Source organism: Lissotriton vulgaris, chromosome 1_1 (genome assembly GCF_964263255.1).
Source record: "Lissotriton vulgaris chromosome 1_1, aLisVul1.2, whole genome shotgun sequence".
Classification (NCBI taxonomy): Eukaryota; Metazoa; Chordata; class Amphibia; order Caudata; family Salamandridae; genus Lissotriton; species Lissotriton vulgaris.
In genome coordinates this window covers 1,292,133,292-1,292,156,664 of record NC_141685.1, presented here as the reverse complement: position 1 = coordinate 1,292,156,664, position 23,373 = coordinate 1,292,133,292, and the positions used below count along the sequence as shown (strand labels likewise).

The 23,373-nt window shown below is 46.3% G+C and overlaps 1 protein-coding gene across 1 annotated transcript in view; it reads right to left on the bottom strand.

Moving 5' to 3' along the window:
* Positions 1–20,571, bottom strand: part of MAP3K12 (mitogen-activated protein kinase kinase kinase 12) — a 305,311-nt gene extending 284,740 nt beyond the window's left edge. Inside the window, exon 1 of the mRNA XM_086965302.1 lies at positions 20,257–20,571. The gene's annotated coding sequence lies outside the window, so the exon portion shown is untranslated. The remainder of the gene's footprint in view (positions 1–20,256) is intronic.
* Positions 20,572–23,373: the final 2,802 nt, after the last annotated feature.

Genomic DNA, 23,373 nt, shown 5'->3' with positions numbered 1-23,373 from the left:
TTCTCACAGAGCCTGAACACAAAAGATACCAGGGGTCACATTCTCAGAGAGCCTGAACTCACAGGATACCAGGGGTCAGATTCTCACAGAGCCTGAACACACAGGACACCAGAGGTTCACATTCTCACAGAGCCTGAACACACAGGATACCAGGGGGTCACATTCTAACAGAGCCTGAACACACAGGATACCAGAGGGTCACATTCTCACAGAGCCTGAACACACAGGACACCAGAGGTCACATTCTCACAGAGCCAAAACACACAGGATACCAGGGGGTCACCTTCTCCACAGAGCCTGAACACACAGGATACCAGGGGATCACCTTCTCACAGAGCCAAAACACTCAGGATACCAGGGGGTCACATTATCACAGACCCAGAACACACAGGATACCAGGGGGTTACATTCTCAGAGATCCTGAACACACAGGATACCAGGGGGTCACATTCTCACAGATCCAGAACACACAGCATACCAGGGGTTCACATTCTCACAGAGCCTGAACACAAAGGACACCAGAGGGTCACATTCTCACAGAGCCAAAACACACAGGATACTAGGGGGGTCACATTTTCACAGAGCATGAACACACAGGATACCAGAGGGTCACCTTCTCACGGAGCCTGAAAACACAGGATACCAGGGGTTCACATTTTCGCACAGCCTGAACACACAGGATACTAGGGGGCCACATACTCATAGAGCCAGAACACATAGGATACCGGAGGGTCACATTCTCATAGAGCCAGAACACATAGGATACCACGGGGTCACATTCTCACAGAGCCAGAACACACAGGATACCAGGGGGTCACATTCTTACATAGCCTGAACACACAGGATACCTGAGGGTCACATTCTCACAGAGCCTTAACACAGAGGATAGCAAAGGGTCACATTCTCAGAGCCTGAACACACAGAATTCCAGGGGGTCACATTCTCACAGAGCCTGAACACACAGGATACCAGAGGGTCACATTCTCACAGAGCTTGAACACACAGGATACCAGAGGGTCACATTCTCACAGAGCCAAAACACACAGGATACCAGGGGCTCACATTCTCACAGAGCCTGAACACACAGGATACCAGGGGGTCACATTCGCACAGAGCCAAAACTCACAAGATACCAGGGGGTCACATTTTCACAGAGCCTGAACACACAGGATACCAGAGGGTCACATTCTCAGAGAGACAAAACACACAGGATACCAGGGGGTCTCAATATCACAGAGCCAAAACACAAACGATACTAGGGGGACTTCATCTCACAGAGCCAAAACACACAGGATACCAGGGGGTCTCAATCTCACAGAGCCAAAAGACACAGGATACCAAAGGATCTCATTCTCACACAGCCAAAACACACAGAATACCAAAGGGTCTCAATCTCACAGAGCCAAAACAAACAGGATACCAGAGCGTCTCAATCTCACAGAGCCAAAACACACAGGATACCAGAGGGTCTTAATCCCACACAGCAGACAAACACGGGATATAGGCAGTCTCCTTGTCACACAACAGACCCAGATACCAGAGGGAGTCACTCTCACAGAACAGACACCCAAGCTATCAGATGGTCTCATTCTCACACAGCAGATGCACACAATACTAAAGGGTCTCACTATCTCTCTCTCACATAGCAGACACACACTCACAGGATAAAAGTGGGTTTTATTTTCACGGAGTCAACACACATGACAACAGAGGTTTCCATTTTCACAGAGCTAACACACGCAGGATATCAGGAGGTCTCATTCTACACATCCGACACACACAGGAAACCAGGAGGTCTTACTGTCATACAGTAGATACACAGATACCAGAGGGACTTATTCTCAGACCGCAGGCACAAACAGGAAAACAGAAGGTCTCATTCTCACACAGGATAACAGAGGACACTCACACAGGAAAACAGAAGGTCTCATTCTCAAAAAGAATAACAGAGGACACACACACAGGAAAACAGAAGGTCTCATTCTCACACGGGATAACAGAGGACACATACACAGGAAAACAGAAGGTCTCATTTTCACACAGGATAACAGAGGACACACACACAGGAAAACAGAAGGTCTCATTCTCACACAGGAGAACAGAGGACACACACACAGGAAAACAGAAAGTCTCACTTTCACACAGCTGACACACACAGAACAACTAAAGGTCTAATTCTTACCCAGCAAACACACACAGGAGAGCATGTACTCCCACTGTGCAGACAAACAGGATAACAGAGGATCTCATTCTCATACTGCAGACACACACAGGGCAAAAGAGGGTCTCGTTGTCACAGAGCAGACACACACAAGACACCAGAGTGTCTCAATCACACACAGGATGAGAGAGGGTCTCATGCAGAGCAAACACGTGTAGGACAGCAGAGGGACGTCATTCTCAGACATCAGACCCACACAGGACAACAGAAGGATTATTTCTCATAGAGCAGACACACCCAGGATACCGGAGGGACTTAACTGAGTAGATACTACAACCTTCATACCCATGTTATGTGTATATGCAAAGTGCACCGTCAACCAGGAGGGTATCCTGTCGCTGTGCGGGAGAGATTCTCGCACCCCTAGGGCAGGCGCCTGGGCTATTCGACGAGCCAGGTCTTCAGCTTCCTGCGGAACTCAGGATGTGAGGAGGAGGCTCTGATATGTAGAGGTAGGTCCTTCCATGTTTCAGGGGTAATGTGGTATAAGGTCCAAACCCCGGGCCGGTTCTGCATATGCGCCGGATATGTGCAAGTAGGAGTCCAGCCGAGCGGAGGGGTCTGGATGGTTTGTGAAAGGAGATGCAACTATTGAAGTAAGCAGGGCCAATATTATGTAGTGCTTTGTGGTGAGGCATCTGTGATAAGTTGCTCTAGGACTTTGGCTGGGTATGGGAGCAGGGAGATTGGTCTGCAATCCGCGAGTTGCAGGGAGTCCACAGAGGTTTGATTTTTTTAGCAGTGGAAGGACTGTGGTGTGTTTCCATGTGTTCGATAAAGTGGTTTAAGAGATGAAGGCGTTGAGGTAGGTGTGAGTGCTTGGCTGATTGGGTGAAGGTATGGGGGTGCAGGAGTTGGAGGGTGCTTCAGTGTGGTTAGACTTCTTGGTGGTGGCAATCTTGCCCAAAGTGATGGCAGGCTATGAGGTCAGTGTTATTTCTTTGGTCAAGACAGGGATTTGAATTGAGAGGTCTGCGGTGTCTGGTAGATGGTCAAAGTTTCCGTATAGGTTATCTTGCTGCAGAAGAATTCCAAGAGCTTGTTGCAGAGGTCAAGTGAGGGGACAATAGATACTGTTAGAGGTGACTGCTGGTGAGGGGATGTCTTTCACAATGGCGACTACTGTTGGTGCAGGCATTAATGCAGTCTGGAAGTTCATTTAGTTTGGTGTTCCGGATCGGTTGGGGCTAGCATCTCAGAGCGGATTTGAAGGTATTTTTCTCTTTGATGTCTTGGCTCGTCCTCTATATGGGCGTTAGTTCTTTGTCATGGCGTTTCATCATCCCGAGTTCCTCCAAGTATCAGCTGGCTTGAGGTTTGAATCTTGTAACTTTGGTGCATTTGAGGTGGACAAGGGTGTCTGTGTTGGTGGTGATTCAGTTATTGATGGATTTTGGCAAGCTGCTGATCTGTTCAGGCTGGTGTGTGGAGAAAGCAATGGTTGTCTTCCTCAGGGATGTTGCTCTAGTTCTGGCAGACAGGTCCGGCAGTGGATAGTCTATGGCGGTGCGCGATGGGACCACTGAGACAATGGCATTGTCTGTCTAGGTAATTGGTGTAGCCTTGTTGAATGAGCTGCTGTCGAAGGATGTGGAGATCTGGTCCAAGAGATGCCTTGTGGCATGTGGGGGTCCAGTCACGTGTTGGATCAGGCCAAGTTTTCCAAGTAGAGCCGTTGAGTTTGGGTTGGTGTGTTCTTCCAAGTGGAAGTTGAGTTCCCCAATGAGAATGATGATGATGCTGGAGTCAAGGATGAGGGGCATGTCAAAGGTCCATGATGGTGCTGGTGAAGTTGGTGTGCGGTCCAGAAGTCTGTAGACAAGGACTCTACTCAGGGTGAAGTTGGCTGTGATATGAAGTATGAACTGGAGTTGTTCTAGATAGCTGATGTATGTGTCCGTGGAAGTGACGCAGCTGAAGGTTTCCTTCATGATGATGGTGACACTAACTCCGAGCTTGTGTAACGGTCCCTGGCAATCTTGCAGCCAGTAGGGATGACTGTGGCAATGTATGAGGCTCATGCAGAGTTCAGCCTGGTTTCCATGAGGAACAGCAGGTCCAGGATTAGGTTGTGTAGCAGGTACCAGATCTCCATGGAGTGTTTGGTGAGTGAGCAGTGTGGAGGTATATGCATGAGAGTACAGAGTGTTGTGTGGGTGGTGGCTGGCCTGGGTGAGACAGTGGGGTGTAGAATGCTGCTGATGAAAAGAGGTGAGTGGAGGCTGCATGAAAACTTGCAGGTGGAGCAGAAGAACACTCTTTTAGTGTTAAGAAGTGTGGTGCAACAGCAGAGTGGTGAGCGGCTGCTGAGTTTGCGAGTGGGGAGGGTTGTGGCAGAGAAGCGGTGGGTGGGGTGAGCACCAGGGTTTCTGGTGCTGTGTACAAAAAACACAGTTGATGGACAGAATGTAGAACAATGTCATACATTCACCCCAGTACAAGGATCTGGGCCTAAATCTATCGTTTTTTTGCACTCCACACCACCCTGGGTTAGACACTGGCTATATGCAAATTAGCTCTGACCCTGTGCCTCATGGGAACAGTCCAGTCCGAACTACCAAGCTATGTCTTTCCCAGACCAGAATCAAGCATTCAAGGACCGTTTTCTGGCTATCAGCCTTCATCAGCCTGGATAGCTTGACTCCAGTGGTGTGGAGAGCCTGGGACTCACGTCTGAGTATACCCAGCACACTCGGGGTGAAAATTGCAAAAAACACAGTTGATGGACAGAATATAGAACAATGTCATACATTCACCCCAGTACAAGGATCTGGGCCTAAATCCATCGTTTTTTTGCACGCCACACCACCCTGGGTTAGACACTGGCTATATGCAAATCAGCTCTGACCCTGTGCCTCATGGGAACAGTCCAGTCTGAACTACCAAGCCATGTCTTTCCCAGACCGGAATCAAGCATCCAAGGACCGGTTTCTGGCTATCAGCCTTCATCAGCCTGGATAGCTTGACTCCAGTGGTGTGGAGAGCCTGGGACTCACGTCTGAGTACGGCAGGAACAGGCTTGCCATTGGCTCGAATCAGCATTGCAGCCGCCATTAAGTAGGTCTTGGGAGGAAGGAAGAGAGTAGGGAGCGGTGGTTGAGACTGGGAGATTTCCTGGAAGGCAGGAAGCTGGAAGGTGTTAACGAGGTATGGCACAGGAGGAGATAAAGGGCAAGAATGGGAGAAACAGCAAAAGGGGGAGATCATGAAGAGCGAAACAATGGAAGAAAGGGAAAAAAAACAAGAGGAGAAACAAACAAGAGGAGAAAAAAGTGGTACAAATAGAAAGAATTAGGAGGAAACAATAAAAAAGTGAAAGGTAGCACAAATGGAAAGAAGGAGAAAGGGAAGGTTGCACAAAATAGAAACAGACAAAAAGTGGCAGAAAAAGAAGAAAGCGAAAAGAGAGGAATGCAAAAGGGTAGACACACTGATATGTGAGAGCACACAGTGATGAAACAGCGTAACAGTGAAAGGGATAGAGCACAGATATGATCGAGAGTGAGGGAGCAAATAGGCAGGAAGGAGTGACATGAAAACACAAAAGCAGTGAAGAAAAGGCAAAACACAGTGGCAACAAGACAAAGCAGTGAGAGCAGGCCAGGAGCAGTAGAAACAGGCAAATTAGAAACAGCAGGCAAAAATGAAAGGACTAACCTGAGTGTAAAGGGAGCTAGGTGAAGAGAGAAAGAGCAACAGCGGAGAAGCAGCGAGGCGGGAGCCTCAGGCACACTGGAGCCAAGTCCAAAAAGGTTTTGCCTGGGTGGAGGTCCAAGCGCAGGCAAGTCCTAGTGTGGCTAGGGGATCCCTCTTAATCAATGGTTTGGCAAAAAACCCTTTGTGGTGACAATGTTACTGCTCTGAAAACGATGTCTAATATAATCTGATTTTGCCTCAGAAGTTTACAATATTATTTGGACTTTCCTGTACAACTACGTCTTGGTAAATATGCATTTCAGGATAATACTTGCATGCTTTGCCACTTCAACCAATGCCTTCCTGTTTCAGATAGGTCTTCTAAGTGGGTCAGCTAAAATATTATTAGGGAGTTAGTTAATTTCCAGGGCCAAACTTCTTCACATGTTTTAACTTGGCCAGGAAGTGCGCTATTTCAAACCAAGCATCTTGGATGCTACATTTCAGGATACTATTTAAAAGCGCCAATAGTGCATGCACAAACCGGCTGCAGAAATGCTGATGCATGCTTAGCACATGAAAGGCAGACATGTTGGCTCCGACTCTGACCATGCATGCTTGCTGAAGGCGGAGGGGCGAGGCCACCTTTTTGTGAGCAAAGATGCAGAGGCGGGGGAGCTGTACAAAGAAATCCCTTTATCCCCAGCTGGGTGGGTCAGACCTGTTAAAAGAGGCGACAAAGGTGCTAAAAGAGGAGATTAGGATGGCTAGAGGCTGCCAGTGACACGCGAGTCTGGGATCGATAGATAACTCTCCCTCTTATCAGAATACAAACAAGACATTATCTCTCCGCGCCTCTAGAAAGCAGACACAACGCGTTTTATTTACTCAGTAGTGGCTGCACTTTTTACACGGGCTAACGATATTTTCTACCAATTTGCTTAAATCGTTATCACTTTAAGTCATTTCTAAGCTTAATTATCCCTTTTCGTGTGGAAAATGCATATTATTTCTTACCGGTGACAGTACCTTCTTAATATAGTTCTCGTATATCTGTGTGTACTAATACATTTTTGTTCCATTTCTTGTAAACTCTCGCAGTCAGTGGACCAATTCATATCGCTTTCAATTCATATCTACTGCACACAGGACGGCATAGGGAGCTACACCCAGGGCATAGAACAGACGATTCTGGTAACGAAAGGTATGTACGGCGCACAGCACAGTTAATTGAGACTTCCGGCACGATGCGGAAGTGGTTTAAATGTTCGTCGCTGACATCTGCTATAAAATAACCTGCCGGTGTCAAATTCGAATCCCGGCAAGGCCAACTCCGCTTTCATCCTTCCGAGGTTAATCACAGCACTCCTTTCAAAGTAAATACTCCTTCCAAAGGAGGCTGTTCTAGAAGCATAGTTTACCGAGCACCAGGACAGCGATGAGGGAGGGACAATGTCGAAGGGGTAATAAGATCCTGTCTCTTGGCCCATCCTATTAAATGAGGATGAATGTATGGTGACTTAGTCTTGATAAATGGGGAAACCCCTTTCCCATTAAGATCATTAAACAGTTTACGTGAATCAAAGCAAGATGGATGAAGTTATAGGTCATTGGTAAATTCCATTCAATGATGATTCAAAATATGTTTATTGATTCAAAAGTCCATAGTCCAAAGTGATTCTTAAAAGATCAGAATCACTGTTATTGGATAAAAGAAACCAAAGCAGCCAAAACGTGTTTCGCCCCCTTCCGGCATACAAGCCAGGGGCTTTCTCAAGGCTGATATATAGATTACACATCAATATGGCATTCAACCAAAAGACCACATTAGAAAACATGAAAGTATAAAACCAAAAAGAGCAAAACATCCAAATAGTGCATATAAGTTCAATTCCATTAACAACCATGACATTAAAACATCACTGTTGTATAATAATAGAAAACATGAAAAAGTGACCCAGTGACATATACAATTAAACATCAAAAAGAACAAAATAATGTGCAGCATTGAAATAAACACAACAAGTGATAAAATACAAAGATGAGGGAGCGTTTGTGATGTAAGAAAGTTGAGGTAACGGCAGATCTTATTTATTTTTTGCAGTTGGTACCAGACCGCAGTGAAACCAGAAGTGAGTACGACAGTGACAGTCAATGAAAAACATTTTAGATTTTGCCAATATGGGCCTGAAATAGCCTAAGGACTGCATGGGTACAGACAAACTCCCGCCCAATAGGCCTGTTCTTCATTTCTTCTACTGGGAAAGGCTTGGAGATTTGCCCTTTCCACAGAGTCCCCTCAGAATTTTGCTTTGCTTTAGCTGAATCTAATTTTGCAGTTCCTAGGACTATGTGCACTTTACCAGAGGCAAAGTGATTGTGCTCTCCCTTTTAAACATACGTAAAGTGGCATACAGCTAATAGGCACTTTTAAATTACCTATAAGTGTCTAATATATGGTACTACAATACTTTGGGCTTGTAAATTAAATACTACAAGTGGACTGCAGCTCTTACTGTTCCACCTACAACAGCAGCACTGTAAAACATGTCCGAAGGGCCGTCCCTACAGGCTGTGGGTGCAGTTATACACTGCAATTTCGACCTGGCAAAATAAACCTTTTGCCAGGGCTAAACCTTCCCTTTTAATACCTATCAGTCTCCCCTAAGTTAGGGCATAAATGCCCTTCAGGCAGGGTGCCTGATCTTTTAAAAGAAGGCCATGTATATTTAGTGTTTTAAGCGTATTGGCAGTGAAAGCCCTCTAAAGTCGTTTTTCACCGAGGCAAGGCTAGTCCTCCCATAGTAAAGTACTGGATTACTTTATAAAAATGTTATAATGCTTAACTTCAGTTTGGGGGAAGCTAGAACTATGATTCAAGGACTCATTTGAATAGTAATTTGAATTCCAACTCAATGGTGAAGTCAGATTTCATATTACTATTTTTCAAATGACAATTTTAGAAAGATGTAATGTTCTTGCCCGAGTCAAACAGGCTTTTCTGTAACTGTCCAGTGTCACATGACTGGTGAATGGCACCCCTGTGGTGAGAAGTGGATTGCTCCCAGACAGTGGTGAAAAGGCTTGGGTGCGGAAAGGTGTTTTTCTTCCTTGATCAGGATGGCCTGGCGGTTGTACCAAGCCCCTTCCTAAAGTCAAATGTTGCCTATTCCATCACTTAAAGATGCAGCTCAGACCTAGTCCTGCCTCCCTTTTGTCCTCCTCGTCAGGGTGACATCAAACTAAGTGGATGTAGAGAAACTGACCAGAACTGGTTTAAGGGGTGGACAAAGGCTTGCCCTTTACCCACAGACAGGCACTGGTCATGAAAGTGGACCCCACAGGTCTCTCTTCAGAACACACCCTGTACTAGAAAAAAAAAAGGCTGCCCTCCTGTCTGTGACCTAAGAAAATCCCCGAAGGCTGGACCTCCTTGTACCCTGGACAAAGAAGTGGAGTCCAATGGTCATATGGCTGACCTCTGGTTAGAGGAACAGGGACACAATGAGCTGCAAGAGGCCTTCTTCTGCAACTGCCCAGCTGGTCAGGGATGGAACCTGATGCAGCCTCTACCTTCCATCCTGGGAGTCTCTAACAGCCTGATTCATCAAAGACTCGTTTTGCGAGTCTATAATAGCGATTCATAAGGAATTGCTATTACAGACTCGCAAAACGGGATTCATGTAGGAATCGCAAAAAGAATTGCGATTCCTACACATTCCTTATTTGCGATTAGCAAATTGCTAATCGCAAATAAGGAATAACTCCCCATTCATTCCTATGGGCCTAAAGGCCCATAGGAATGAATGGGAAGTATTCCTTATTTGCGATTAGCAATTAGCTAATCGCAAATAAGATAGCAAATTTAAGGGTGCCAGGGGTGTCCAAAGGACACCCTGTAGCACCCCTTAAATGCAAATTGAAACAGGTGTTACGCACACACATGTCCATGTCCAACATGCAACTTAGAAAAATGCTTTTAAAAGCATTTTTCTAATTTTTCGCTATTTACCACGAGGTTTGACCTCGCGGTAAATAGCGGGCCGAAATTGCGAATTCGCAATTTTTAAATGGATGATGAATTGCATTTAAGGAATCTCAAATAGAGATTCCTTAAATGTAATTCCTCGCAAAATAGCGAAATCGCTATTACCGATTTTTGCATTTGGGATGATGAATCCCAAATGCAAAAATAGCACTCGCAAAGGGCCAGATTCTCAGAATCTGGCCCTTTGCAAGCCGATTTCGGCTTGATGAATCAGGCTGTAAGTTCCTCTTCTAAGGTCCTGGGGGCTGTAGAAGTGCACTCCTGTTGTGGATTATATCCTAACTTAAACACTATAAAAATCATAACTTTGGTTTCCCTTATTGGATTTTCTGCATTTTTGTGTTGTTTTGCTTATTAAATTATACACTGTTTTTCTAATTTGTTTTGGGATTTTTTTATTGTTTTGCATTTGGGCTGAATTACTCTTTTAGTACCTGCATAAATACTTTACAAACTGCCTCTAAGTTAAGCCTGACTGTTTTGTGTCATGTTTCCAAAGGGGAAGCACAGGTTTATCTAGTGACTTTTGTGGTTCACCCTGACAAGGTTTGGGATTATTATTTAAGATGGGTTATCTTTCCCCTCAACTAATACCCCCAATCGATTGCACATAGGATGAAAGGTATTGCTGACCTATCTGGGAAAAGAATAAGTGACTCTCAGGTTACACACATCCTACAGTATCTGTTGTTGCCCATGGCACGTGACAGAGACGTGACGAGTGCCTGATAGCTCAAAGAGTCAGTGTGCTGGGACAGACGGGGCAGCACCTTTTAGGTATAAGCATTCCAAGTTTGTATCAAGTTGACTCTAGGGCTCCCACTCTCTTCCAGCCCAGTTTATTTAATCAGCACGTTATATTATGTGCTATTGTGATGGCATTCATAGACAGGGCCAGGAGATTTCTTGTGACATTGGAGCACTCAACAAGACACTCCACCTAGCAGGTTTCTCAAGCTCTAGCAGCCACTCAACAACACAAACGGTTCTTCACAGAGACCTTAGCAGATAAAAACTCTACACCAGGGCAGGCACTTAAAATCATGAGGCCTGCAGAAAGCCCCCCCAGCTCTGTAAGTATTCAGGCATGGACAACCGAGCCCATTGAGTCTGCCAATTCTCTTCCTCCCACAACTACGGAGATCTTTTGCCTCTGGCTCAGTCTTAGCTCTCACACCCTGATCCCTCCCCTGTGCTTCTCCCAATCCAACCCAAATCCTGTTACTGGTGTTCACCTCTAAGTCTGCTCCTGGGCGATGGCTTCATACATTCACTGCCATTCCCCGCCAAAACACCTGTCATGGGTACTTCTGAGCCCCTCCTGAGTGGCCTCATCTTAGGACCCCGTTCCCTAGAGACACATTCCTGCAGAAGTACTGCTCAGTATTTATTCACCTAAATTATCTAAACCCCTCGCCCATGTTCCACGTCTCCCTGCTCCCCTTCAGGCCACGCAGACAGAAGCCTTACATCTCTCGCAGTAAGATCTGTTATGCACTGTGCACCATCATACCATTCTCCTTTGTTACGTCTCAGAGTGACTTAAACCAGGCGTGCCCAACTAAGTCAAAGAGGGCTGGATCCATGCCAGATTTTCAGTACAACCCGTCTTAAAACCACCACTGAGAGCAGTACGCAACAATTACAATTGAAGAAACAGCTGAAAACGGGATTATTTAGACAATCTTTCCTTTTTGTGCCTTCAACACGAGGGAAAGGTTGACCTTTACAAAGCTTGTGGGCCTGAACAGAAACAGCACGCTACAAACTGAGAGGCACACAAATGTCCCCCTAGAAGGCATGGCAGCATCCGCTGGTCAAGGGACCCGAAGGAGTCCAAGCCACAGCTTGGCAGCTGAAGAGGCAGAAGGAGCCCTAGAACCCGTCTCACCACTGATTGGACTCGACCGGCCCGCGTCATATTTGACCTCACCATGATGCCCATCCGGGCCACACTTGACGGTGGAACGAGCCCTTGAAGCATGATCCCATGTGCCCAATACCCACCACCCCAACCCACTGCTGATTAGAAAGATCCCGTCTTCATTCATTTCTCGGACTTTAAACCTCTTTAAACATAGCTTTTGTACACAAAGTGTATAAACGAATGTGGTATTTGTATAGCATGAACCCAACTGAAAGAGAGTGGAGCGCGGTACAGATTCGCAGGCAGAGATATAATCAGAAAGGAAATCTAGGTGGGGTAGGGGTGCTAGATTCTGAGTGCGGAACTGGACTGGTACTGTATCATGATGCAGCTTTCTTTACAAAGGTGCATCTTAAGCTCTTTCCTAACATGAAGAAGGGTAGGGGAAGTCCTGATGGACATGGAATGTTGTTGCAGATCCTGGGTACGCAGATAGAGAAGGGCTGGTCCAAAACAAACACACACACACGCACACACACACACACATCTTCTTCTCTGTTGTGTTCAAGTCTATGGTATAACAGCCAAGTCCACTGAACCTAGTCTCCGGCTTTAGTCCAAACTCGGGTCATGGTTTCATCTCACCTGATCCCTGCGCAGCCCATCACAATGCCCTAAACACAAAGCAGCATTCCACAGGTGGGCCTTAACAGAATCTGCTTTGTCGTCAGGCCTGTGTGGCGCTCTAACGTGAGGATGCTGAGCAGCAGCCCAACTCACGTTTATTAAAAATGCCTTGGGTTCAGGTAAGAAGTGCCCCCATCCCACAAACCCCCGAATTATTGACATTACATATTTCAGATGTTAAGCACTGCCAGTTAAGGATTAATGCTGCACCACTGTTGGGCCCGGACATGGCTATCCATCCAGTTGTGGGGGTGCTCTTTGAGGTGCTGCTGTTCGCTCTCTTTCACGTTAAGTTCATGTAGGTGTCTGCTACCCAACCAGGGAACTACTTAAGGTCAAACAGTGACCTGGATCTCCGTAGCCAAAGATAAGGGCACATTTTCTCCACGTTCGAAGTTTCAGAAAACGACAAGCGTCAAGGGAGCAGCGGATGATCCTTGGACTCGAAAAGACCGCACCCGAAGATCACACAAGTCCCACACAGACCCTACATTTTAAATCCTTAACCTGAGAACATATCATTCCTTGGAAGCACTCTCTTGACCATGAGAAGGCTTCTCTAGAAGCCCAGAAAATTGCTACAAATAGAATTGTGGTAAATTCTCAATCCGTTATGTTGAACATGTTAGTCATATCAATCGCTTATACATTTCTTGTATAGGATTCGCATAAGGTGGGTGCAGAGTTGCAATATAAATGATTAAGATCACTCTAACATCTTATGGGGCCTTATGGAGGAAGCCTGTTTGCTCTCTAGATACATATAAGAGTTAGGACGGAACAGCGAATGATCATGTTTAAAGTCCTTTGCCTAGTGTACAAATACCTATACCAACAGGCTCCCACCTACATGCGTACAAGCATTACTAATCAGGTTTCAACTCGCAATCTACGTAGTGAACCCCAGATCAGGATAGTGATTCTCAAAAGCAATCTTGTCTCATGCGGAGGTTGCTCCTTCTTGACTAGACACCTCAGCTATGGAACAAGCTAGCGCCTTACTTGTTTGGCAAATATTTTGAACTAGGGCCAGGAGACCCTTTCCGAGTTGTAGCCACCATATCACCCTTGTCACCCTCTCCTAGTGTGAGAAGTGTTTTGTATGTAATGCATTCCATCAGAGGCCAGTTCATCATGCGCCATGCTGCATGTGCCCATGTACTCCCCACTCCAGGTAGCTCTACTTTCATCTTTACATTTTGTCTAAATCCAGGAGGATTCCCTGAAAAATTGCTTATCTGGATTAACAGGGAGGAAAGTCTCATTCAGCGATTCTGTGTGAAAAGGTAGACTACAAATGAATCTTTTGTGGAAACAAACTCCAAAACAGAGACTGTCAACATCACAAAGAGAAACATCTCCCTACATAAATGTTCACCGTAGTAACTTTCGAGATCCAGCCAAACTCTGCTCTCACATACATTAGGAGGGTTAATTTTCTACACTAACTCCAGCCCACGGTTATTTCGGGCACAAGTGCAAATCTCTGCACGGAGATATTTATGTGAAGCTGATATTGTGGTAGAACATGTTTTGTGGTCCATGGCCTGCAAAATACCTTTTTTGCAGTTCTTTTCACGTGCTACCTTATTCAGCACCAATGCTCATCAGCCACCTGGAAGCTCGTGCTGTGTGTCATCAGCAGTGACGTCAGGGTTATGACTGGCAACAATGAGGGTTCTGGCCAAAGCAGTAAGGCTGCGCCTATACAACAATCAACAAAGAAATGCCAGTACTGCAATTGAATTAATGATTTGATGAATTGAGTGGCAATCCTCAATTCAATAAGACCAATAAATCCGTCTGTTAACTTCTAATTAATTCTTTTTATTTTTCAATTTCTTTTATGTGTTTTGTTTTCTTGGGTTTAAATAACGTGCTTTAAAACAAACAATGTGATAAACAAAAAAAGGACTCATAAGGTGCATACAAAACATTCAATTATGTACAATACCTACAAGAATCTAATCCTATAAAGATTATTTTGCAATACATTTAGAGGAGACATTAAACATTTCAAAAGACTACACTTAATACACTTGAAGACAAACACACAAGACAAGACACTATTAACAATGGTATGACAAGGGTTCACCGTTCCTAAAGAAAAATGTAACCGCCCTGTTGTTAATAAAGTTTCCGTTGAGAGAGGTGCGGATACTGATGTTTAGTACAAAATACTTATTAAACTTGTTTTTTACAGTAGACCATCCAATAAGTCAATTTTTATCATTTGTAGTCATGAAAAGATTGGTCTAATGGGAGGACGATGAATTTTCAAAAGGGCAGTGGTCGACGCGTTTCGAATCCCTTATGTGGCAGGGATTCTCATCAGGACCATGTTTAATGTCTCCTCTAAATGTATTGCAAAATAATCTTTATAGGATTAGATTCTTGTAGGTATTGTACATAATTGAATGTTTTGTATGCACCTTATGAGTCCTTTTTTTGTTTATCACATTGTTTGTTTTAAAGCACGTTATTTAAACCCAAGAAAACAAAACACATAAAAGAAATTGAAAAATAAAAAGAATTAATTAGAAGTTAACAGACGGATTTATTGGTCTTATTGAATTGAGGATTGCCACTCAATTCATCAAATCATTAATTCAATTGCAGTACTGGCATTTCTTTGTTGATTGTTGTCAGGGTTATGACAGCAAATCCCAATAAGTGCAAAGGATAAGTGCAACGGATGCCTCCAGAGTCCCGCCGTCACTAGACTGAGGACCATTAGATTGGATAATAGTAATTCTCGTCAAGTCTTATTAGGGAAAAATGCCCCATGGTGTACTTAAACTTTTCACCTTCTTGCAGGGTTTTTTCACCCCTACTTTCTCTCTTTGACTGCTTGCCTTTGTCACCCGCCTCCTTTCTCACTACAGCCCTTGGCTAAAGACTGATTATATAAATTAGCCCCAAAAATACGTTTTCGTGCCCACCACCTGCCCAAATTAAGCGCTGATGACATGTAGGGTCAACGGCGCATTTCATCATTTAGTCGTGGATAATAAACAATACCTTAAAATACCGTATGGAATTACCAAGAGACGCGTCGGGAAAGCGCCGAGAGGGACTTGAATGTTAGTACTGCGCTAGGAAACGTCCTAGAAGTCGCCTGTAACCACTGTCACCTTTTGCCCCGCCCCTCGGGTACAGGAGGCTCGAGTGTGCCTCGGACGGAGACTAATGTAGGATTAACCAACCAATGTAGGACTAAATTATATCTCAGTTTGTGAACATCCAAGCTGGAAGGGGAAAGCATTCAAAACAAAGCGCTTTTCATTTGAATCGCTGTCCAGGACGGATGACAGCGGGGGTGAGGGGAGGGGGCGAGGATCACTGCCGCCCCCAAGCAGACTCAGGTGGCGAGGAGAGGGGAGGAGGAGCCATGGGGGTGGGAGGAGGGAAGGCTGATGTGTTCTCCATCCTTCAAGGTTATTGATCAACATGGCGGGCCCTGGATAGGAGTCCAGCTGGTCTCCCCTCCATGTCCCACGGCACTCGACCGCCATCGACTTAATCCGGGCTGGGCTGGCACTGACTCACCAGGCCTGATCCGCGGCTCCTGATCCAATCAAGCATTAACGGGGGCGGGCGGGGGGGGGGGGGGGGGGGTCCGGGTGTTCTATTGTGTGTGTGTGTGAGGGGTCCAGCGTGTTTCAGTGTGCATCTGTGTGTTTCAGTGTGCATCTGTGTGTTTCAGTGTGCATCAGTGTGCTTCAACGTGCATCAGCGTGTTTCAGTGTGTTTCAGTGTGCATCAGTGTGTGTTTCAATGCGCAACTTTGAGAGTTCCAACGCGCTATTGTTAATGTTTCAACGAGCACGTGCGTGGTCCAATGTTTCAATGTGCATATGCGGGTGTTTGTGTGTATCGTTGTGAGTTTACATGTGTGTGCAGCTGTGCATTTCAGTCTGAAACTGTGAGTGCTGCAATGTGCCACTGTGTTTCAATAAACTACTGTGGTGCTGCGAGTGTTTCAATGTGCAACTGATATTTCAAAGTGAACCTGTGTTCCTATACGCACTAATGAGTGTTTGTGTGCAAGTGTACTTCTTTGTGTAGACATCAATGTTCATATGGGTGTAAATATGCTTGAATGTGTCTGTGCGTTTCTGTCTCAATTTGCAAACATGTTATTTTATATTAAAAAGATTTATAAAGGGCGTGATTACCCAAGGGTGTCTTGGCGCTGCCTGAACCTGAACACGCTAAGGCTGGCGCATATAGTTGTTGAAAAGCTACGTCTTAATTTCCTTCCTAAATACGAGGAGGCATGGGAGGGCTCTAATGTGGGCCGGAAGGCTAGTCCATAGTTAAGTTGTGCTGACTATAAAGCTCCTACCTACCCAGTTGGCTTTCCTGACTCTGGGGATCACTGGCGTATTTTGTGTGCTGTGTAGATATACTAATGTGCAACTATGTGTGAGCTTTAATGCACAGGCATGTATGTCATTGCACACTTAATATATATCATAATGCTTCAGTGTGCGCACCTGCATATGTGTTAAAGTGCACTTGTGTCTGACAGAGATTCCACGAGTACTCGTATGCACCTTGAACACATGTGCATAGGGTAGCTCTGTGTCTCAATATGCCCCCTCCCACATGCTAATATAAGCCACACTCAGGCCTACCTGCAATTAGGTAAGCCTCTCCTCAATGCACGTGCAAGATCAGACACCAATCTTGATCAGTCCTAAATGGCTCCCATTCCTAGGTGGCAGCCCAACTAGAACAGCTTCCATCACCTTAAAGCTCTGACACTTCAGCCACAATGCTACCTACAGAAGAAGGGAAGGGCACACATCTCCACTGTACATACAGTTTTCTTCACACTATGAAACCACGCAACAAGACAGACCATAATATCATAACGCTCGTTCTCAGCTTTTGTTCTTAAGTTATGCAACAACATCCAAACCATAGTAAGATGGGATCACTCCTTTAAATCCTGAACGAAATATCATGAGAGCCTGCAATCCCTGTATTAAATCCGGTCTCAAATGTCCTCGTTACTGGTGATGTCGCTAATAATAAATGAAGTAGCCACTTGACTGTAATAACTTATTAAAGTTGAGTTCTGATGCCACAGTGCAAGGTGCCAGCAGCCAAGGGAAAAGGAAGGGCACAATTCAAGTGTAAACAGCAAAAACGAAACATGGCTTTTCCTCCTGCTCTTCTAGACGATCAGTGATCAGAAAAAAGAGACATTAATAGCAGTCTTCATTTTTTGCTGGCTTTAGGTAATTATAGGAAAGATGGAATGTCTCTGCCTATTTCTACACAATTTGAGCTAGTGCTTTTTAAAAAAAATCTGACTTGTACTGAATTGATTCTAACATATTTTTGCAACAAATATCTAATTGCTTTTTGGTGTGTTTAATTTCACACTAAAGATTCTACTTGTATTATTCATGGCTCCAAACATCCTATCTCGTTCATAACAATAGGCAACATGCCTTGTTTCTGTATGTGTCACAAATCCTCTTGATGACGTGCAATATCCTTATAATGTATGATGGGGTACTTTATCCCATATAATCATCTCAAGCTATGCTCAGTCATACCTACTTATATACACCTACTTTTCAATACCATGTGTGAGGCAATTATGTAGTACCATCATCACTATGTAAGTCAAGCTATTCAAGGCTGCCCCTCCTCACTTTATAAAGTGCTGTAACACTTGTTTGGATACTACCCACGCTATTGATGTTGATGCATTTTTGTGGGTCTCTATACACATCCGTGTGTGCAAGCCTACATGTGTCTCAGTTAGAAGTGGGCGAGCCACTAAAAGCTCGAGCCAGATTTGAGCCCGAAGCTTGGCCCTGGATCAGCTCGAGGTCCTGTTAGAACCTCAAGCTGAGCTTTCACCTGGCTTCTGCCTGCTTTCCCCTACCCTGGATGTGGCCTTATGGTCAGAACTGGTGTCGACTCAACATCCTGTGATTCTGGGCAAATTACTTAATCTTCCAATGCCTATAAACAATGTGTGACCCTGTGTAATTTAACTGGTGCTCATGTAAAGAGCTCCATTAACCTTCAGGTTAAGTTTGCGCTACATTCTGAAAGTGCACTAAGGTAAAAACAAAGCCTTAGTATACAGAAAGACTAATAGATACCCACTTGGGGGCTGATTTGTACAAAGTGGCACCAGAAAGCCTGGAGGCATCTCGGCTTCCCTGCTTAAATTGTTATCAGGCAAATTATTTATTTCACTAAACGCTTTTTTTTCATTATCGCATATGAAAGCACTTTCAAATGTGTGAGCTCAGATTTCCAGTTAAACAAAAATATCACTTGTAATTAGTACTTCTCAGTGCAGTGCTATATAACGTGCCCTATTAATGTCAAACCTTCCACGTGTTAAAAAAACACCCTTTTTGAAATTCAAATATACTGTATCACATTTTATGTCGAATTTGTTGCACGATTTACATAGCAAATATTTTCGAGGCTTGTCTGAGATCCGAGCCAGACCCCTTGGCTCGGCTCGACTCTGCTCTCCCTGTTAATTCGCTGGCCCGCCCACTTCTAGCCTCAGAGTGGGCCTGGCGCACCTGTCTGGCTGAACGCACACGCGTTGACGTGCTTTCATACGCGCGTCATCGCGTCCTTGGGGTGCGTATCTGCGTCCCTCCTCAGGGAGTCCTTCAGCCAGACATCAAGTGGATTCCAGGCCGGAGGCATAAGACCCCCTGCCCTGCCGGGACAGGCAAGGAGAGGGGTCCCTTTTTTGGAAGACAACGTACCTCTCCTCCTAAGAGCCGGGACGCCCCTTTGCTGGGGCAGCCGTGCGCTATAAAAGACCTTATAACATTTTCTACAGCATGTGGTAAAGTCGCGTTGCCCGCGACTTTCGCTTCATAAATACTTTTAAACGGCCTCTACAAACAAATGTAAAACACATGAGTAAACTCCGAGCCAGCCAGCACCCCAGCCACCTTAGCAGGTCCACTGGTGTCTCACAGGGGTTCGGGCTGCCGGCAGCATGTCTGACACTTCACCAAACCTCAGCGCCCCGACACTGCTTTCCTTTTTCACTAGAGAGGAGGTCTTGTGGGGAGTCAGGTGCTGACCGACCCCGCACAGGCGCAGGTCAAAGCGGAGCATTTAGGAGGCCTGTACCTGCCCCCAGCTCGGAGCTCCACTTCTCTCCCTGCACCCCGGGAGGTACGTATTACAGACCACCAATGCCCCCACCACAACATCTTGGATAATGGCAGGTGGGCTCCCAACATCCCGGACTACCGCAGGTGAGCCACAATCATCTATGCGATGGGCATGACAGTGCACCCTCTCGCCCATCTCGCACCCTGGACCACGGCAGCCAGACACCACAGGCCGTCACATCCTCAGCCATGGCAGGCAGCAATCACAGAGCATCTCTTACCTCTCCACCCCAGCCCCTCCCCCAGCACTTCCAAGGACATGCCAGGCGGCGAACAAGGCCTCCCTTCTCCCCATCATTAACCGAGATCGGAGATGCCACATCCCCAGCCGTGGCGGGCAGGGACCACAGAGCCCGCCATGTCACGGAGAGAATGTACAGTATCTCGCCATCCCCACGCACCATGAACTATGTCTAGCGGGGACCAGGGGTCATTTCTTAATACCCCCACCACATACCTGCCCCTTCACCCCCGAACCTCCAGACCTCTGCCGGATCGGACCCGACCCCTCATCCTACCCCATCCCCTTCGGTCCTCAGTCATGGATGCAGCAATCACAGAGCATCACTCAAAGCGTTCTCCCATCTTCTCGACCGCATCCCGCAGCAGCTCTCACCTCAGGGGCGCTCAGCCATCCATCCGCCTGGTGCACAATGGCTCGGGCTCTGGGGGGGCTCCTGCTCAGCCGACGGCCCCCGGTGATGAGGAGGATGGCCCTTCTGTCCTTTCTCCGCTGGCCCCAGCTGGCTAATTACAGGAGCTGGGAAATTGACAAGAGGGAGGAGAAGAAGACGAGGCCAAGTGCGCATGCCTGGCCCTTTAAACCCGTGTTGAGCACTGCCCCTTTAAACAAGTGCCAGCGATGCCTAAAACCCCTCACTTTTGCCCCCTCTTCTGGGCATGATGGCCTTTGACGGGGCAGCGGCTAGTTCCGTCGCTCCGCGATGTTATTAATGTATTAATGCTATGCTTGGTGTTGTCCCAGCTCCTTGCAGGGCCGAGCAGGGATTGGTGGGCAGCCTGCCCTGCCCTCCCGCTATCCCCGCCCACAGCCTCCCCGGGGTGTCTCCGCAGGGACAGGCACGCCCTGGCGTGCGGGCCAGAGACAGGAGGCGAGCACAAGGCAGCCTCCCAAGCATCCCATTAGATACACAGCCGGCCGTGCATCTCTTTAAAGGCACAGGCATCTTAGAGGGTTCAACGGGAGCCAGACCTGCGCCTGTTAAAGGGGCAGTCACCACTGTGTCCCCTTCCCTTTACAGACACAGCCAACCCTGCACCCAGAGCCGGTCCTAGGCCTTCTGAGGCCTTCTGAGGCCCCGGGCGAAAGGGAAGATGTGAGGCCCCTCTAAGTGCCTTACTGCCTGCGCAAGTGCGCTTTTCCCTCCTCTGCGGGACCGGCAGGGGGCCCCCTGAGCGCGAGGCCCTGGGCAGCTGCCCATACCGCCCATGCCTAGGACCGGCCCTGCCTGCACCCTCTAAAAGACGCCTGCTTGAGGCGGCCCCTATATCTTTCTACGCCTTGCATTCCTTTGGCTTAACACACTCTGCATGATCTCAATAGCAAAGGCACCAGGTAGCCATGTAACACTCCAAGGAGCACACAGCAACACATCCTCAAAGTCCGAGATCATACTAATAGCACAGACAACCCTGCATCCATATTAAATGTACATCCTTCCCTGCTTCCTCGCAACTGCAAATACAGGCGGCAGCCTGAGTATCCATAAAGCCCTGCATCTGATTAAAGATACAGTAAGCCCTCCATCCTCTTACTGACAATGTAGCGGTAGCCCAGCAGCAGTCTATGACGCACACAGCCCCGCACCCTCTCAAAATACGGCCTGCCCGAAATCACACCAAAAGTACAGCATACACAGCAGTAACCAGGCCAGCACAAGCCCATAATGTGAAAGAGCTTGTAGAGTGAAAGTTTGCATGTGAATGTAAATGTCCTTCCCTTTGAAGATGTTCTATTTGTATCTCTTCCCTGTGTGACTTTACAACTTGTACATTTGCAATTTTTTTCCTGTTTGTATCTTTTATGTAACTCGTGTAATCCTAAATCCTTATGTATTGCAACCGGTTCTTTTGTAAAGCCTTCTGACACCTTCGGGTAATGTTCGCGCTATAGAAAATCACATTAAACAAATACATAAACAGAAGCACAGTTACCACAGCACCTGCTGCAGACAGACTCAGTCTTGCACCCCTGAAGGATATAGCTAGCACTAAATCTTATGACAGATACAGACCTCTTCTTAAAAATAGAACAACCTCAAATTCTAAGCCCTCGTAAGGTACAATCCGCCTGCATACTCTCAAAGACAGACGCAGGAGGTAGCCGTGCATTTTCTTAAAGGTACGTGCCTTTACATGTCATCATCACAGAGACTTGGGCGAATATAGCGTTGGAATCAGAACTGGTACAAGCGCTACCTATCGGCTACTCTATTCTTGAAGTAGACATGATAGGAAAAAAGGTGGGGAGTAGCCATTATCTACAGGGTCTATCTGCCAGTTTCAGGGGTAAAGGTTGATGTAATCAGAGAATCGGAAATGCTCATGTTTCAAATTGAACTCAGCAAATGTTACCCTTTCAAAGGCCTGCTAATCTATCGTGCTCCAGGGTCAAGAGCTTCTTTTTTGGATATTATAAGCCATCTTTAGAAGCCAGCATAGCATTTGCTGACTCTACCATTTTAGGAGACTTTAAATTCCATCTTGAGCTAGCGAACGATGGCGGTACGACCTCCTTAATTGACATTATGGCTAACTTTGAGTTGGAAGAAGAAGACAACAAAGAGAGAGGTAGGGAGAGTCAAGAGTCACTCTTAGTCCCCGGTTAGGTTTTTTCAAACAATAAAAGAGTGCCCCGTAGTACACAAAGAACCACAATAGGAGCAAAAATGGAAGATAGAAACTGGCCTCACTTAGGTCAGTTAGGAAAGCCCTCACTCACCAACCTGGTTGGTGACATGCTTAATCATCGGGCCCCACTGAAGAGGCCGAGTGCCTCTCCAGTGTGCTACGACGCCAGGTCTACTGCGGAGCAGGTTATTTGTGAGTTCAGGCATGCAGTGAAACTATTTTAGTGGTGGTGAAGGAATTATAGTAAAAATTTCTTAAGTGTATAAACATTTTTTAAATTTTATTACTTGATAACTAGGACATGAATAAAAATTGAGTGTTGGAAACTGGTCCAAAATTAATTGATTGGTTATTTCCAAATTATTTAAATATCAGTCAACATGTTTCTGCCTACAAACGGTGTGAGTTTACCAGGCATTCGTCAGGACCAAAATAGTGAAATAAACCCTGGCGGTATGAGCACCCTAAGGCTCCGCACCCTGACCAGGTGCCGTGAGCGTGAGGGGTAGGTGTCCCGCCGATCCAGCGCCTGCTCAAAGGTTCATCCAACCAAACAGCGCTGGCCTCACGGGAGCATACTGCGAGGCCCTTGTCACCTTCCCTTAGGGTCGCCTAATTAGAGCAGGACACTGTGGCCCTCTTTACCCCCGACCCAGAGAGGTTGTACCTGCTTTTTTCTAAGTGAATGAGCATCTAATCTTTTTGTTTTCTTGTGTAGTACTTTGTTGAGGTCCTGACGAATCGCCGGTTGGCGAGAAACATGTTGACCACACCAGGGGGTTGAGTTAGTTTTCTGTATACCTATACGGTCTCTAGCTCCCCTCTCACCCCTTTTAATCAGGGAATCAGCCACATCAATAAA